This window comes from Poecilia reticulata, chromosome 1, assembly GCF_904066995.2.
Source record: "Poecilia reticulata chromosome 1, P_reticulata-male-v2, whole genome shotgun sequence".
Lineage (NCBI taxonomy): Eukaryota > Metazoa > Chordata > Actinopteri > Cyprinodontiformes > Poeciliidae > Poecilia > Poecilia reticulata.
In genome coordinates, this window is record NC_088830.1 from 21,988,491 (window position 1) to 22,008,632 (window position 20,142).

Consider the following 20,142-nt stretch of genomic DNA (forward strand, 5'->3'; position numbering starts at 1 on the left):
TTTTTGCATACAGTCATAATAAAAAATAAAAAAAAAACAGGAAATACACCACCGGTAATTTATTTATTTGTTTTTATGGCATAATTAATCTGGAATTTATCAAGTCATACATTTCTTTAATACTGTGTTGTTATTACTGAAATGTAGGTAAGCTATCAATACGGCATTTGCAAACACAAATTGAACACTTTCGCCCATACGGCTGTTAGAACTTTACTTGAGTATAACAATCTGCATGCACCGTATCAGCTTTTATATAGTGTGAGCTATGTCAATGGAGAAAATATATAATCATGTAATCGTTTGACCCAAAAAATGCATAAATTCTAATTACTCTAATTAAATTGGTTTCACTATTACTATGGGAAACCTTTCCACAGTCTTCTGTGCTAAAAGAGCAGCATGTTCAGTCTTTTTCATGTGCTGCTGGAGACGAGCAAGCAGACATGGCAACACGACAAGCTACTTCAGGCTTTACATTAATCTATGGAGCTGTGATAATTACAATGCCCTGGAAGCTTCGTATTTTCAGGACACCTTTAGTTTCCATATTGTAATTGTATTCTGTGAATCATAGTCTGTGACTACCACAGTTACAAAATGGCATGAGAGAATTCTTTCAAGCAAATCAATATAGTATCTTCTTCCACCTACAACTGAACAAATGACTTCAATAATTGCATTCTTGCGTTGTGGGATTGTGATGTAGTAACTGTATTTTAGCAGGTTGGAAAGGGAGCAAAAACCTCCAAAATCCATGCTTGAATTCCAGATACCACTCACTTATCTGTATCCTTTTCAAATTGTCTGCCGTCTGGCAGCAACATCTCGCTCTGACTCTCACTGTGACTTGAACATATTACACCGGCTCAGAGTTGGAACTGATGGGCAGACAGACTTTTATTTTTTTATATTGCCTTACAAAATTATTCACACCTGCTACATTTGTTTCACTTTTTGTCTTTTGTGGACTCTTTCTGCCAGCTTTGTACGTCTAGAGCAGAAATGTTCAAGCCCAACCACAGATTCAGAATTTGGATTTAGATCTGGGTTTTGGGTAATTCTAGCATTACTAGTCTTTGATTGAAGTCATTTAATTGTAGCTGGCTGTACATTTAAATTTGATCTACAGTATTGTAGATGTAGTTTAAAAATCTCCTTCCTCCTCACGTTTAATGCTGAACTGCAAACTTCTTATAGCTTTTCTTCAACAATAGCTTCTTTCTTGGTCCACTCATATCAGATCTGTACCACTAATAGGTTGTTCTGTCAACAAATTAATCCACATACGCCAGGGATGTCCAAAGTGTGGCCCAGGGGCCATATGTGGCCCTCGGGGGTTTCTGTTTGGTCTCTTGCAAATACAAGGAGATCCTTTTTTTTTTTTTTTTTTTTTTTTTTACAAACAAATAAAATCTTTTTAAACACTTTTTAGGTATGAGACAAAGTGTTTTTCTTTTAGTCACATTTGTTTTCATTGATTACACTATTCAAAACAGCGATCACTGCCCAGTGTAAAAATAAAATAAACAGCGAACTCCAAAAAGTTCTGTAAAATATATACCTGTCATTTAATACAGCAACTGTGTATAATTTGGCTCAACAATGATTCTACAAAACTGCTTTAATAAAGTGTTGTCTGTTTAGTATATAAATGATGAGATAAAAAAAAAAAACGTCTTCAGAATTATTTTTATTTTATTTTTTTCAGCTTTAGTTAGGAAAATAAATTGTGTCCCTTTGGTTCTCTGTTAGACAATTTTTGCCCAAATAGGAAAAAGTTTGTTAACCACTGAACTGAGCTGTAGATCTCTGCAGCGTATCTCTGAGTCACCCTGAGCCCTTTAGCTGCTCACCTAATTTATGCTCTCATTCCTCATCCTGTCATTTTAGCTGGACAGTCATGTCTTGGTAGATTTGCAGTTATACTCTCTCCATTTTCAGATGATGGATTGAAAATGGCTCCATATTCAGAGTTTGGAACTTAAGTTTATAACCTACCCAAAAAATATATTCTTGTTCAAGCTGCTGTTTTCTTTGTTCTTCGTGATGCAATTTGTTTGCTAGTGTTCTCTAACCAACCTCTGAGGGAGCGACAGAACGGCTAAAGTAGCACTGAGATTAAAGTACATTCATGTTTCTTTATTTAAAATAATCGAATACCCATGTGTTCTTTTTCTTCTTAAAATAAAAGCACTTTTGCCTAACAAAATGTGAGAAACAACATCATGGGTTTTGAGTCTGTAATTAAAAGCAATTTAAAAAACATACAAAAAAGGTTTTTGTAACTCTTTCATTTATTGTTTAAATTAATTATCCAAACTGCTTTGTTTAAAAAGTGCCGCACCAAACGCTCATTCATTCTGTTAATGGTGCTACCAGTTGGAGAACATTATGGCAAGACTGCATCCTCCTGGCAAATAATATGAAGAGAAAAACACTTGCTGCCCAATGCATTAGTACCATCAGAGTCCACCTCTTTCTAGAAATCCGGAACAAAACACATCTAGACATAAAACAGGAACAACTAGAACTCAACTCTCCTTCTCTCACTCTCTTTTTTTTTGGTTGGCATATGCTCTGCTCTGTGTTCTGCGTGTGGGCAGCCATCCTGTGGAGTTGGCCTGGTCATATTGCCACTGAGCTGGCTAAAATGCTCCACAGGTCATGCCTTGTCTCTCCTTGTCAGCAAGTGCAGGTAACACCGTGTAATGTATCCCCCCTCTCACTATAACCCAGTGGCCCGGGGTTCTGGCTCGGCTTCAGGTCGGCGTGTGCAGCAGAGCAAGGGCCATCCCCCTAATTGAATTATCGGAGTGCAAAAACAGGCATCAGACAGGATTCGTGTCAAACTTGCCCTGAAGCGTCCAGTCAGCCAGCTACAGTAAGCAGGCAGCGGCTTCTGGTTATTCAGGGAAAAAGGAAGGAAAAAAAAAAAAGAAAAACAGATGTGATGCAGCAGACACAGATTTGTGTGGGTCCATCTGCGGAAAGTGTGTGCACGAGGGTGAGGCCCGAGCCCACGTGTGTGTGCGCAGGCACATGTGTTTGTGTGTGCCGCGGAGCTCGAAGAGAGCACTCTAATTTCCGTCTCGCTGGAAAGTGTGATTGAACACGAACCCTTTCGCCGGCGGGTCGAAGCAGTCACACTCTGCAACAACACAAGAGGAGATAAAAAAGGGAGAAGTCTTATTTTGTCCCAAATTTTTCCTGCGCTCTCTCCTTATCCTGGCCTTTCTCTGCCTTTACTCCTTTTCATTCCTACTACTCGAAGCAAATGTCTTCTAGCCTTCAAAGCATTGTGTTGTTTTTTTTTTCTCTATTTCTACCAATTTACCATTTATCAGTGATACTATGTAGAGATTTAGCAAATCAGATTGCTTCCTGTGAGAATTAAAGCCTCTGGATGTCATCTTGCATGAATTTATATGTGTGTGCATCTGCGTGTGTGTGCGTGTGTGTGTGTGTGTTGTTGACCATCTGGCCATGGACAGACCTGACTATGGTTACAATCGCAACAGATTAGAATGAGGTGGAGAGGAAAGCTCCTTTTCTCTCCTTCATTTAACTCATCCCTCCTTGTCTCCCTTGCTTCATTTAACCTGCTCTACTTCTTAACTTAATGCGTGTGTGTGTGTGATTGTGCAGTTATTACTCATTATGGGGGGACCTAAACGTCTCACATTATGGGTGATTCTCATATTTTAGACAGAAAGAAAAACAAGTCTCTGTAATGTAAAAGCCACATTTATTGATGAGGCATTAGCATCGAGCATTGTTAGAGCTAATCTTCGATCTGGGTTAAAACAAGCTGCGTAATGTTCAGCTAAAATGTGGTGAATTAATCAGAAACTTAGCTCGTGATTCAAAGAATGCAATAAATATATGTGAAAAAATCTATTCAATATCTCCGAGATGAAATAAATTCAGTGATCGTAACCGATCCAATACTGGAAATACTTTTTGTGATGGCATCTTTTCATAAAGTTTACGTAAATATATTTCTGTAGCTCTAAAATGTGATGTTTGCCCTTTCAGTCATGTAAAAATCAGAGTGATTGTCTAAATTGCCCTCGAGCCCAGGCTTCTTTCTGAAATGTCACCAAGTGTGATTATGTTTTATCGGTCAGTAATTGAGAACAAGTCACCTATTGGCTACTAAACTGCTGAATGTTAACCCCACAGGATAACAGCGCTGCCGACGAGTGCGAACTCTCTGCCGATTAAAAAAGATTAATAAGACTAATGGATGAAAAGCAGTGTCACTTAAGGCTGAGGCACTCAGGCAAACAGCCGTGGGGGGGAGAAATCGAGAGAACACGGAAAGGCCAACACTGAGAGAGCGTGGAAAAGAGGGGAGGCAGAGCATGTGTTGTGATTCCCTTCGTCTCTTCATCTGCTCCAGTCTGCTTGGCATTCATTCACCACGAGTGGCTGTGACCCCTGTTTTGGCATGCAGCGAGAGTAAGCTGTGCCTTTGTGTGCATGTGTGTGCGTGTGTGTGTGTGTGTGTGTGTGTGCGTGCGCGTGTGCGTGGGGGTGGACGGATGCTCTGGTGCATTATAACTCCACGGGTCTGTGCTCGTTTGTATGTGTGGCTGCGTTTGTTGAAAATTGGCTCAGTGTGGAAGGAGCTAAGTAGGAGTCAACTGGAAAATGATTCTGGGCAGTTTGTCTCACGTGTCCACGGTGACGTAGTTGCTGCAGAGCTGCTCCGTCTTCTTTCAGGGGGCGGGCCAGGGGGGACAGAATGTGTGTCGCTGACTGACTGATTCCTCTTTGTAAAAATGTGTCTTTACCAGATGATGTGCTCGGTGCACTTGAGAAAGAAAAAAAAAAAAATTGATAGAGCACTACGGATTGACCTTGATGGGAAAACGAGAGGAATTTCTCTTTTTTTAAATGATTCGGTGCTGTTATGCACATTATCCTTGAAGTTTGATTAGATTTATTAGATTGATGTCACTGTGGTTTGCAATGATCTGTGTTTCATGGTTCACACTGGATCACAGTATATCTGTTTCCTGAGGTAATCTATATTGCTGTGGTTGTACAATGTCAGTCAAGTTCAACTGGCTGCTTAAATTACAGGTAGAAACAATGCTGCCTACGCACCGAGTCCCTTCAAATATTGAATATCAAACAACTCCCCTGGTGTACTAAGATGCCACTTTATTAAAAATGAGGCATAACATTTTCAGATAGTGGAGCTGTACAATAAGATCCTCAATGAGGACATAACTATCATTTAAAAACTGGGATTGTAATTATTTATTTTGAAAAAAAAAACAACTTCAATTATGTTTTCAAAAAAAAGAGAAAGAACTGAGCACATTAAATCTACTCAGGATTTTATTTGTCCATAAAAGGCCAGAACTGTTTAGACCAGCTTAGCCATATTCAATAAGTTATACTGTGATCCAATGAGGCTTGTTTGTCAGGTTAAAAGTTCCCTTTTAAAGTAACAACTGAAATAGCAGCAATTCTAATTCCTTTCATTAAGCTCAAATATGTGGATAATTTAGTTTTTTCATTGGTCTCATGTAATATTCTAACCTTGTGGGGAGTTATGTCATGTTTTCATTGTGTAAGCAGAAAATCATCCTAATTAAAAGAAATTCACATTTTAAAACATGAATCGTTGTGTAATTAATGTATATATTGTTTGTGAAATGAATTAATTTTTTTTCAATTTTTAAAATTATATGTTGAGTGCCCTTAAGAAGCTAATCATCAGCAATTTTGTGACATAATTCCACCCAGATATTTAGTTATTGTCTTTTTTTAACCTTTTAAATTTTTTCTTTGTGTAACGTCAGCCTTTAAGCATAGCCCACAAATTTAGAGTTGAGTTTACGGTTCTGGAGATTTTCAAAGTAGTTTTGATGTATGTTTGGGACCGTTGTGCATGAAAACACCTAACTGTGTTCAGCCTACTGCCATCGGACAAAAACTGTCATACTCAGTGTGGAAAGGAAACCAGTTATGTTCAAGAACAACCCAGCAGTACTTTGGCGAAAGCCTTGACATAAAGTGAAAACTACTGCAACACTGTTGACATCGCATCTTCTCTTTCCATGATGATGGAAGAACAAGGTGCCGATGACCAAGCTCAAATGAAATTTTGCAACTGCCCTAAAAGACAAGTACTTTCTAGAAACTCTACCCTGTTTCTCATTCTTTAGCATATTGGGTCATTGGTCATAAACACGTTAACACGTGCACTTGAGAAAAAAAAAAAGTTTGAAAGCATTGGCTTAAAAATTCTTACTCTGTTTAATGGGGGGGGGTCATTAAACAGAGTAAGGAGTAGTGAAACAGGCAAAAGAAGAAAAAGGAAGGGTCCAATGAAATATATGAGAAAAACATAACTGAAGCAAAAATATTAAAATGATTCAAGGACAATTACAATGGGGCAAGAAATAACTGCAAGTATAGAAATATGCATACCTCCTGAAATAATGATTCACAGTCGTTTGGAGTGCATGTTGATTTATTTCAAAATTAGCACCTGAAATGCAGGAGCATAAGGAGCGATAGAAGAAACAAGGGATACAAATGAGAACAGACAAATTAAACAACAAGAACAGTAAGCATATGGCACAGTGATTTACCTATTAAAACATACCAAAGCACTGTAACTCCATACACTATTATGTGAAGAGGCCAAATTCATCTGGCCTAGTTTGCTCATCAGTAGCTTAAGTTTTGTCAATTTTGCACACCCCAGAGGGGACCTGTAAGGTATCTCAGTCTGTGGAAAAACCAAGATTTTAATGACTTGGCACTCCAGCAATGCATGTCCTGAAAAACAATTTCCATTTAAAAGTGGCCCCAAACACATAGCAAACAAGCCAGATCACAAGTCCAAACAGCAGGAGAGGACAAAACCCCCAAAATAGTATGTTAGGTGAAGACTTTGACGCAGACCACACAAAAGCTGTGTGCAAACATCTTGTAGCCGATTTACTTTCGCCACTGACATTGCATTTCAAACCCACAATAAGTTGAACATTAGTTCTATTTTTCTCCCTTGTCTGAATGTTTTTGACAAGGCTAAAGCATCAGAAACATCTGGGATTAGCTTACAAGAAGATCATGGCTTGGCATAAAATACAGCCATTCAAAACCCTGCATGCTCCCCAAAAAGCATCACTGTGACGAGGTGGAAGTGACAGAGATTTTTACGCTGCGGATACAATGAGATGAGTCATATGAAGGGTTTCTAGACAGAGGAGGGAAATCAGGGCAGCATAGCTTTGCACTGGTGGCTTGGCTAATATTAAACAAACATGCAATGATGCACATGAAAACATATGTCGGCAAAGGCAATAAGAAGTCAGACCTCTGAAGAAAACACAGACCAAGGGACTGTAAAAAAAAATAAAATAAATAAAAAAAGCAAGCCATTTCAACACAAGTAATGAATTGCTAAAAGAGAAACTGGCATAGTTTAAGATGAAGCGCCAAGGACTTTCACAAAGCTTGCTCACAATTTTGTGATGGTTATTTATTTTAGCGTGAAGTGAAATAAAGCTGAAAAACCCATCTACAGAGCAACCTCCACCTTGAAGCCCTTACCTTAGCCCTCTACTGAAATTGCATGGGTCTTGCAAGGACGTTGAATGAAGCCTTTCTGATTTACAAATAATAAAATGTTATTTTTCAAAGCAGCAACTGGCATGAGTACCTTGACAACAAAACTATAACTGATCGTCAATTTGTTTAAAAAAAGACAACTTTTTTCATATTTCGGTGTTGTGCACATGAGCGTAGATTTGTCCATCGAGTTGTTTCAATATTAGATGAAATCAAAATTGGACACTTGTGGCCCAGGTTTTTGTTCGGCTTCAATTTAGTCAGAGGGCGAGAAAAAAAACAAAAAAACACATGAGAGCAGAGGATACGTTCTTTGAATTGCTGTCTTTCATTCTTTGAAAATTGAATTTATAATTTTCAAATGTGGCGCAAAAGGACTCGCTTTATATCAAATGGAAACAATGGCGTAGAAAAATCCACAGAGTAATTATCTATTTTCCGTTGTTAGCTGATGTAAAACAGGATCGTACACTGACCTCTCACCCAGTGCCAGCTCTGCATGATTTAAAGGTGCTTGAATACATGTTGTAGTCATAGTTACCTTACTTATAAAAACATTGTTACTGCAGAGAAGGTTTCAGGTTGAATCTCACAGGGAGAAAGAAAAAATGAGACAGAAAAGTAAGCTGTGACAAAATAATTCATGTTCAAGTGTAAAAAGGGAGGCGGTTTTATAGAAAATATGTTGTTTATATGTTTGATCAGGATCAAACAGTTTTTAACAGGTTACAGCAATTTATAATCCTTTATGATAAAATGTCACTTTTATGGCATCTAAATTATGGTTTACAATTACTTAATTGTATCATGTAAACTGATAACATTAACATACAATTAATAACCAGGCTATTCAAATGTATTATTCAACATTTTATCAAATTACATTATTACCACAACCTTCAAGATATAGTGGTTGTAAAAAGCATTTACTTGGATGGACGATACATATGTGTGTGCGACTCCTTTCTAATTATTTCTGAATTATTATTACCTCACACTTATCCAGTGCACTTCTGTTACAGCATCACAGAAAATCACAAAAGGTGCAAATATTTTTGCAGGATAGAGAAAAAGATTTTTACAAGACTGAACTAGTGGGAAGCTGCAATATTGACAAACAATACACGGCATTTGCAATACAGCAGCTGTGTACATCTGTGCATATTGGCACATTTAACTACATTTTCTGATAAATTTTTAAAGTCATGTTTTCCAATCTACAATAACTTACCAAATGAAAATTAGCATTAGGAAATTTGTGAAAGTCTTACTAATTGAACTCTGTGTATTCACAAGAGAAACAGCCTGGAGAGAGCCTGTGTAATTATAATACTAGAAAAAAGTAAAAGCTGTAATAAAGCTGACTCTTTTTTTTTGTCATAATGCAGCGAATATCGCTCTCGTATGGCTCAATAATATTTTTCCTTTATGCGCATAAGTAATTTTCACCCGTCAGATACAATTAATATGAACCAGTCAGTAAAGGGCTGCAGATAACACCACAGCGCTAAATGGAGATGAGCACAGTGAGTCAGTGTAATTGATGTGCTAAACAGGCAGTTCCACTTTGTGGGCCTCAATAAGTAGCCACAGTGCCATCTAGAGGCATCTTAGGAGATTGCGAGCTTAAAAACTAAACTTTGAACGATAAGTTCCAGTGCAGGGATGTGTTGACCTGTAGTCTGCCTGAACAGTGTAAGAAAAAAAGGTTTAGTTGGACACACACACACACACACACACACACACACACACACACACACACACACACACACACACACACACACACAAACTACACTACATCACATACAAGAAAACAGTTTACCTAAGCAAGCTAAAGTGAATGAGAATATAGAAAGATTGCATATATACAAAATATTCATGTTTCTTCATATGAAGACATCCAAATGAGAGCACAGTGATACTTGTGAAAAATAAATATTTTATGTGTATTTGTTTATGCAGTATTTTATATAAACATGGTATATTGATATACATGTTTTATGCAAATAATTTACAAAATTGCAAATATTATGCAATACTGCATAATAATCTGCAGCATGGAAAGCAAAGCTTTTGCCCACCCTGTATATGCACTGGCTTTAGAAACTGGCCAATCAATTGACTTTTTAAACGCTTGTTGTTTCAGCAGACCTCCGCCTGTGCATGACGGTGTGTGTGGGCCTGAACTAAAAGCTGCAAAGCTCAAAATCTTCTGGTTAACATTTTCACTCAGATGCTTGCTAATCGTATGGTAAAAGTAAATGCGTGCATAAATATGCAGCCGTACTGAACATAAAAAGTGAAAATACGAATACAGTTTCGAGTCTGAAGGTTTTGCACTTAAGTCTCTAAGCTCAGCTCTCTCATGTATCTTTTCTGTTTACCACGCTCCTTGGATTTGCATCTCATGTCTCGTGGTTTTTGAAGTCTGTGCACACGATTGCATAAAAGTCTCACTAAGCATTCACATCTCAGATATGATTCCACATGACTTTAAAAAACACTGTGATCAGGGTGGGGTTTTGCTGAGTGCTGAGGCAGGATATTTCATTTTGATGATTTTAGAAAATGTCTCTACGGGAATGGCTGCAAATGACGGTCACTAAAGCAAAAGCTAAAAAAAAGTTAAGGAAAAAAGAATAAATAAGCATAGCAAGTTAAATGAAAAAGCAAAAACATTTGCACAAGCATTTGCAAATATGTTTATTTTATGAGAGCATCTAGTTTGCCACTGGGTTAAACAGAGTCTCATGAAAGTCATTTGTGTCTGGACGACGGCCAATAGTGTCATCTGTGTGTCCCAATTTTGCAGAGCATCAATGTTTGGTCAGCAGATGGATTGGAATTAGGGGCACTTATGTTGATCACTACATCTGAATTCATTACATGACATGACACAGTAATGTGATTTTGGAGTTTGTATATTTTTTACATTTAAAACAAAACTTGGAAAAACATGATCAAACGACTTGCAGACAAATGCAAAATAAAGGTTGACCAAACTGAACAAATGAAACTCTGTCATGTCAGAATTTTTCAAACATCTTTACATGTAGAGATGGAATTCAAATTAGATTGTAGTTACTTAAATCAACAATTACTTTATGAAAAAAAACATTATTGAGTCCCAAGATTTTGATACGGCCCTAAGATTTTATCATTATTATTATGAAACCACTATATGGATATGGCCAGGGGTGAAAGTAAGGGGGTACGGCAGGGTACTGCGTACCCCTAAAAGATTTAGCGGGGGTACGCAGTACCTGCAAGAGAGGGGAGCGGCTGTCTGCTGTAAAAAAAAATCTACGGGTTCACTGTGCAGCTGTGAGTTCGCCCACTAATCAGCTGTGTCTGATTAGTTTTTCAAGAACAATCTAAAACAGACTTAATCAGTTAATAAATAACTTTTTTCCCATGTCATATTGTTTCTGAACTGTTCGTTCAGAAATAATATGAAATGTTTCTGAACGAACATTTCATATTGTGGGCTAGTTTGTATGTGGGAAATACAAACTAGCCCACAAGTTTGTATTGTGGGCTAGTTAGGGTTAGAGCAGGGGCGCAATACGTTGATCGCGGAAGGTTTTGAGTCGATCTCAGCATCAGGTGACAAACTGAACGCAGCCAGGAGGCTGAAACCAGCACGTCCTCCTCTGGCTGGCTTAAAACGTTCATAACTTTATTAAAGAACAACAACAAAAATCAACAAAACGTGTTCAAATTAATGACCCAACAACAATAATAATCTCAGTGATTATTGTTTCAACAAGGTGTTGCGCAATTCTGTGCGTTTTGGTTCCATTACTAGAGCAGGAGTTTAAAATGAACTAATCAACCACCGCTGTGTTCATGAGAGGTTTATTATTAATAATCGCTAAATAAATATAGAGCCTGAAAACCTAATATTGTAACGGACTGAATGTTATGTTTTAACGTAATCTCTGGTCGGCTTGTGGTGCGCAGGAGGTTGCCATGGCAACGGGTGTGCTTAAATGACAGAGAGAGATGGAGAATAAAAAGGTGCGAGTGGTTTAGAGTTGATCACCTGTTCAGGTTGTTTTCCTTTGTCTTGGCGCATCACAACCGCTGTAGTTTCTATAAACGATCAACTTGGACTAATGACCTCGTTCTTTGAGTAGGCTATACGTTATTTACAACAAATATCAAACACGATAAATATGTTTCATTAAGTATTTAACAAACAAATGGCTTCTACCGCGATAATTATGTGAAATTAAATTAATTGTCTAATATAAAAAATCGTTTGGTGCTGTCGGGCTCAGAGTCTGAGAGGCTTTTCCTTTATCAAACAAATAGTTTTTTGCTTCTTATTTGGTGGAAATATTGATGTTAATGAGATTTTCTCCAAAATAATAACCTTTTTCAACCTTTATGGCTCCACTGTTGAAAATGAGGCTCATTTTCAACAGTGGAGCTGTTGACATTGAAATGTCATTTGTGACATTTGTCACAAATGACATTGAAATAAAATGCAGTCCAACATCTGGTTTGAGGTGATTCCTCTGGAACCTGTTGGAGGAAAAATATTCCAACTTCAGAAGATGAGCTTTAACTTAACAGAGCTCTGTGGTTCCTCCCGTCAGTATGAGAGTCAGGGTGAGGAGGCGCCATGTTAGGAAGACGAAGTGGAAGCTGCAGGATCTTCAGAACAAACAGGTCATGATGCTGGGCTACTGATTATCCCTCTGTCTGGACACAGGATCAATAGAACCAGTTTAAAAGATAAATGAATGGTTATATGCCAGACATGGAAACTGGGATACACTCCATACCATGATGTTCAGAATTTAGGTCTCATGGCATCTCAAGGTGTCAACATTGCAGCCAGTGGGCTTCAGCTCATGAATTGCTACAAAATAAAGCTTTATTTTCAATTCAAGAGCTACAAGATAGCTCTATATATTATTTTGTTTTGTTTTGTCATAGTACCCCCAAGAATTTAAAACTACTTTCACCCCTGGATATGACACCCATATGTAATGCATGCGATGGAAGTCAACATGGCTACAAATAAAGATTGAGAGGCTCAAATTAATTGCAAGAAATAACAAACAATTTATTTTAAATTTGGTGAAGTTTTCATTGTTTTAGGACAGACACTTTAAAACTCAGTGACGTGCGGTCAGGGGAGGCAGAACCTCACCTGTCATGGAAAAATAATATATAATATACAATCATTTATATTGCTATTTTCACCCTGTGGTTTTGTACTATAAAGTATCTATGTTTTACTTAGCTTAACCAATTCTGATAAGTTTTTCTTCAAAATCGCTGGATTTTCGCATTTTCCCATTCCAATGCTCAGACGCGAAGCCGGTGAGGCAGCAGCGAGCTGAGCCTCACCTGCGATTGCGCAGCCTCCCTCTAACTGCACTGGCTGCCATTACTTGACAGTTCGTCCTGTCTGTACACCGGCAATAAAATGGCTAAGAAACATTTAATATATGGACTGATTTTCCATAATTTTGCTTATGTATGTAATGTACAGTGTTTTTTGTCAATAACTGTGTGTGTATCGTGTTTTGTGTGCAGGGGAGCTATCAGAAACGGCAGAGAACAGGCTCCGCTGAGGGGAGACCAGGCTCCGCTGGGGGCGCTCATGTTCCCAGATATTGTGACTGCACAACTGCAGAGTAAGACGCAGTGAGCTAGCCATGGAGCTAGCCACACAGTAAATAAGTAAAGTACAGCGATATATTTGTTTTCTTCTCTCTTCCAACGTCAACACGAAAGACTACATTTCTACACTTAAACAGTTTTCTAAAGTGGATTTTCAATTGAAGCAGGAGGTGATAACTAAAGGAAGACCGGAGCTGGGGATAAACGTGGCTTTGGATGAACGGATATTTTTGTGCAGAATTAGCGGTGCATGGATTTCATTGATATGTAAAGGTAAGACAGCAATAAGATGTTTTTGTTTAGGTTTTTAATGAAATGTGCGTTTTGTGGGCTACGGTTAATGTTTAAATAATTCAGTAAAGTAGAAGCGATAGCTAATCTACCACAGCAATTATTTATTAATAAAACATTGAGCCTAAAACCTACTACAACAACAAACTAAATGTTCGGTTCTGTATGCAAAATTCTTGAATGTTTTTTGGTGTTAAATCCTAAAATATGAAGTGATATTGTTGTCAGTTGCTATTGCAACGAGTCTGCTTAGCTTGGCGAATACAGATCACTTTGCTGTGGATCATAGCACAAAATGAATACCTACATGTTTAAGTTTCACTGAGATAACGCGGCTATGGATGACATGTACAAGATTAGTCTTTTTGCCCATCAGCGTTGTATTCATGCGCAAAATTTCCGTAGGCCTGGAACACTTTAAAAGGCAATACCTATTCTTACTTAAATTAGGTTTGTATGCTTTACTCAAGTCTCACTAAATTGTTTATTCAACTCAAGTAATGTGAGCAATGTACATGTTTGGCCTGAGAAAAGTACAAGACTACATTATTTTGAGTAAACTGGATTTGACTATTTTTGTCACTGGAGTGAATGCTTCAGCTCAGCGGTGCGCATGCGCAGTAAAGTGCGGGAAGCTTCCATTGGAAGAAAAAGGGCTTCTTTAAAGAGTAATTTGATCACTCAATGAAAAATTCATCCATCAGCTAGAAAATGTGCATCTCTTTTCCCGCCATCGTTTATGTCGCTGGTGTTACATATGAAATGTATCTCACTAAGGAAAAAGAAAAAAGCAACAATATGTGTTTTCTAAAGATAATCACAAATACGTAACTTGGATACGTAATTTTAATCTTATTATTGGATTGTAAATAGTAACACGTTAGATTACTCGTTACAGGGGGTCAGATTAGAGTAACACGTTGATGACACCATTGTTTGACTTTTTTGCTCAAGCTATTTACAAATCTTTCAAGTTTCCGATATGTGTCCCCCCCAATGATAAACTTGTTCCTACGCCCTTGGGTCCAATAACATGGATGGTGTCTAAGTCATAAGTCAATGCCTCACCAGCAATGAACCTCACTGCACGTCACTGTAAAAACTGTACTACTAAGTCAAAGTTATCTTTATTGGATTTGAAACAAAAATAAAGAGAATAAAACACAAATTAGTACTACACCTAAATGTGGAAAACAAACACAACTGCCAGTCAAATATTCTTCATGGTTTTATTTAACATTTGCACAAAAACATGAGATGAACTTGTGAGTACAGATTAATTAGAAACATAATCACTTACCTTGTGATATGTGTTATCTGGGAAATAAATAACAGAACTTTGTACGAAATAAGAACCAGATAACGCTGACATGTACACAGAGCCTTGTAATTCACTGCTGACCTCTAGTGGAGAAGATCAGTAGTAAAATCTCGTGTCTCAAATGGCTCAAAAACAGCTATATATATATATATATATATATATATATATATATATATATACAACATAACACCTGCTTATAGTTAAATACATCATAATATTGCAGACTTCATTTCTATAGAAGTTGACTTTTTTTACAGTTCTGTTAAAAAGCTTTGTTAAGTTTTTTTCCACTGCCTTTCTAACTTTTTACTTTTTAATGTTCAAATTGACTTTACTCATAATTTACTTTTGATGCAACATATGAACCCAGGGAATTTCCTTTTGCCTTTTTGCATACCCTTCACACAGCTATGTGCACCATGTTTAACAATAAAGTTTTTAACCATTTTATCTAATGAAATGCCTGCACTTCTGCATTGATCCCATGGAGGGCGCCACAAGACCTATTGAAACGAAGGAGATTGGTTGCTAGAAAAAGCAGTCATAACCCTTGGCGCGTGAGGACCGAGGCAAACGTGGAGGACTGTGGCAAATGATGCAAGTTTTACGGTTGTGGGGTCAGTTGGACCCCATTTGTAAACACAAGGGTTAATCATGTAGCCCACACTCGCAAGCTTAAAAACTGTCTTTTTTTAAATAACTCATTGCCGTTTGGACAAAAACTCAGCCTTTCAGGGATTCTTTTCTTTAGGCTGAATAAATAGCAGTAGATTCTCAGCTCATACTTATATTTTTATTGCTTATAAAATATTGTTCAGGTAGTAAATATTTCTCCATTGAAAACAACAATAAATCAGAGTATCATTAGTAATTTATAGATTTTTGAGTATCTGAGTTTAATAAAAGGTTATTCCTGTTTAACTTACTAAAACCACAAGCTACTCATTCATTATTATAATTATTGATCATCAGTCTGTCCATTTACAGTCAATACCCACTTTTCAATGCAGTGTCACCAGCAGTCATTGAGTGAGAGGGGGATGATACACCCTGGACAAGCCACTACACGGCAACACAAAAACACACTCAAACCTTATGGCAGTTGAGACAGACCAATCAATATAACAGTCATTTTTTTTGGACCTTGGGAGGAAGCCAGAGAACCTGGAGATAAACACAAGCATGCATAGGGAGAACATGCAAACTCCACGCAGAAGGAATTCAAGCTGAGATTCGAGCCCAGGACCTGGTTGCAGCAAAGCAATAGTGCTACCAACTATGCTTTCAAGCAGCACTGTGTAGTGATCAATTATACACAATGTTCTGAATCATCGTTAAGCATAGGATGTTCAAATGCCTCATTTCAAAACTCTGCATGGCTTTTTGGTGTTGACAAATAAGAGGACATTCTAGGACCCATCAATCTGTTTCCTGCATCATTGAGTTTGATGCCCTTTGCAGAAAAAGCAGTCCTGATGAAAAATTCACAGTCTCTTATAAGTTTCTCCCATCTACCAGTATCATGGGCAGATCTGGGGATATGAAAGGATGCCATTTATCACGCCTTCTAAGCTAAACTGGACCATGGCAACAGGGCTACATATCCACAGTATGTTCCAGTATGTTCCATCTCCAACAGCTCCTGGCTGTTCCTGCATTCCTAGTGTTAGTCAAACTATTGCCTTGCATTGGTGGCCAAAAAGTGTATTTTTGTTCAAGGAGACCTTAGAAGAAGCACCTTCGTCTGATCTACTCCACTCCAAGTTACACATTGTATCACTTAACATTAGATTGTCATTGCACAGTAAGCAGTGCAACAAAATTAATGGTACAGCTCTGCTTAGCGCTTTTATAAACAAACAGTCGAAACACATAAGACTGGACAGAAGTATGATCTGGAGGGGTGGGGGTGGTTTCAGTGTGCATGATGAGTTTTCCAAAGCAATGCCATCTTATTCTCCTTAACAGCCTGCCTCTCCCTCTAGAACTATTAACATTCATAACGAATGTCTTTTATTCCCAGATAATCTCTTAAAAAGTTATCTCACGGGCTCCATTTTATTTCTTTCACAGTTTCCCCTGAAAAATTGCTCTGTAACAAACTTTTCTAGGCCTGAAGCCACCAGTTGAACGATCAGTTCTATAAATAAAGTCTTGCCATTAGCAACAGCCTGCGTCACTGGGCACAACAGTTGTTTATAAGTCACACACACCTCACATTTACTTCTAAAATGAACTTGAGTCGTTTCTTGAGAGTTAAGGTTGAAAATAACAGTAGAAGTTTTGTTCTACTGATTTTCAGCCTAGATTTAAGGTTGAACCTCTAGGTTTTCAACCTTAAACCTCAGTAAATGTTTACTTAGAAAAGTCACACTTAAGCATTTACTGACGTGAACACGTCTTTCAATGACCCACCCACTTCCTGTGGGTTTTTCTTACAGCAATGTGTTTTCTCCAAACTGTGAGAACATGTCGCAAACCGTTTCAAGGTGTGAAATACTGTGAAACTGTGAGGGTCAAAACTGCATCGTAGGTAGAGGGAGAGAGAGAAAGATCCCACCAAGTCATCAGTAAATATTTAGCAGAAATATATATTTTTTAATAGCTGTATCATAAAATACCCCATTGTCTAATATCAAGAGATACAGCAAAACAATAACGAGATTTTTACAAACTTGGTAACTATGGCTACCATGACCATCAGTTAAAAACAAAGTGCTTTCTTGCAGGCTTCATAAACAGTGAGTGATGGCATTTTGATCTTTCGGTACGTATAAACCATCTGAGTAAACATACTGTGCAACTAGAATAAAAAGTTTATGTGGTTGTTTATATATGTAGGTCACATTTTCTTCCTTTTCATTCTGGTCAGAACGAGAATGATAAATAAATAGATTTCATTAAAAATAGATATGTACATGCCAAATTGTATAATGCATTCAGGAGTTAAAGTATTAACAAATTCATTAAAAAATAAAAGGCATATTGTAGAAAATGTAATGTTTTGTTGGTTTCTGAACTCTACTTTGCTCTGGTATTATTCATAATTTGTTACTTAGAAACTTCTCTCAAGAAAGGATGCGAAACAATTTCTTGGAAGCACAAACAAATATATCAGTTGCTGTATTTTTAGATATAAGATTCTGGGTAATTATAACTTCTTGCATTTGTACAGAACATCTCACCCACAGAATTAAAAACAAGCTTCATACCAACAGCTAAACATATCACTTGCTAACCATAGGTTTGTTGCAGTTTGTGTCTCATTGCGTGATCTTTCTTCTCAGCATGTATAATTTGCCTCAGACAGTGAAACTGCTCTTATCTGCAGGTTCAGGCTCTAAACCTCTGAAGAGGTGTCAGCATCTATTTGTTATTGTGGGTTTCCTGTTTGACTGAGCAAAGAGGTGGGGGTCTATGGCTAACTTTCCTAACAACTTTGTGTTATTTCAGAACTTCATGACAACAGTAAAGCTGACACATCCTTTATAAACAAGGCCAAGGCAGCTAACAGCTAACAGCTATGAATAAAAAGTACATCTTACAAATCATGTCTTGTTCAAAATCAGTAGCTATGGATGTTTTGCAGGTTAAAGTTAAACATGAATAAATTGGGAGCACATGGTTATTTATAAACAAGCATGATACTGTAAGAGTATTGTCATGCAGGTATTGCTCTGGAATCCGTGTATGGTTCGTTCTTTGTTTTTTTCGTTTCAAAATAAAATTGCAAAAACAAAACAAGCATGTGTTTTTTTTTTTCGTTTTTAAAACAAAATTAGAAAAACGGCAATTGCAAAAATAAAAAAGAAAATGAGCTGTCAATTTCGGTTTTCATTATTTCATTTTTGACAAGCGGTCTGACCCGGAAGTTCTCTCTGTCCGGCTTACACAGACAGTGAGTGTTGTTTCTACACTCGACCAAAGCGGCATGCAATTAATTTGATCATGATACTTTCACACAGATAGCCTTTAACTCCGACTTTGTTTTGTATATGAGGCTAATGGCAGCTAAATGCAGCTTCCCATTCAGTAAATATCTAAAGGGCTAGTCCGTCCAATTTTTTTTTTTTTTACCAAACTTTAATCTGCTCTGGTTTAAAAAAGACGCTCAAACCGCTACTAGAACATTCTGCCAGTCATTCAAACCCTTTAGTTTAAGTTTTTTCTTTCTGAATAGCATTAGCATACCAATTATAATCCGGTATGTCATGAACAAGCATGCAAAAAAGTTTATCCAAAATATACAATATCTTGGATAAATATTGTATATTTATCCAAAATAAATATACAATATATTGTATATACAAAATTTTTTATATACAATATACTAATAGATAGATAGTAGTATCTATTTCAGGTAAATGTCTGTAAATAGATACAAGAAATAGAAATCTAGATTTCTACCAGGTAGGAAATGTTTGAAGTAATTTGCCAGATTATTAAAAGCTTAACTAAATAAATGTTTGCCTACGGAAGAGGATTTGGGGAAGAAAAAAGGGTCATCATCCTGTCTTGAATCTCAGAATTCAGACTTTAATCTAAAAAAGACAAAAAAAAACAAACAATCTTTTACATCAGTAGGTGTTAGAAAAATGTTACAGGCCCCTTATCCTCTTCTGTGGTTTAACACCTCACAATATCTTTTCACATTTTTATAAGTGATGTATGACTGTCCAATTAGAAATTAAAACCTCTGTCCCCTTCATGAGACTGTTTGTCCATCCACCCATTTTCTTCCACTTATCCGGGGTTGGGTTGTGGGGGCAGCAGCTTCAGACGGGAGCCCCAGACTTCCCTCTCCCCAGCCACTTCTTCCAGCTCCTCCGGAGGAATCCCAAGGCGTTCCCAGGCCAGCCGAGAGACATCGTCACTCCAGCGTGTCCTATTAATATAACTTAATAAACTCTACTGACTAAACATAATGACCTTTTGAGTTGATACTTTTCATTATTTCTTAGCGCTGGATTTATAAGCAAGGAACATTAAAAGAAACAAATATTTATTTTGTATCAACCTTTATGTTGATAATCAGCTTTAAACTCAAATCTTACAAAATAAACAGACAAAATGTTTTCATAAAAATTTATTACAATAACATACAAGCAGATATTCAGCCAATGTTTGGGGAATCATGAAAAAATATTCCTATAATTTATGTATATAAAAGATGAGGAGACAGTGAAGAAGACGATGTCAGGAGGAGGAAGAGGATCACTGGGAGATTCTGGGAAGCTGCATCCAAACCTGGAGCTGAGGCCTCTCCTCCTGTATGAAACAATAAAAAATAT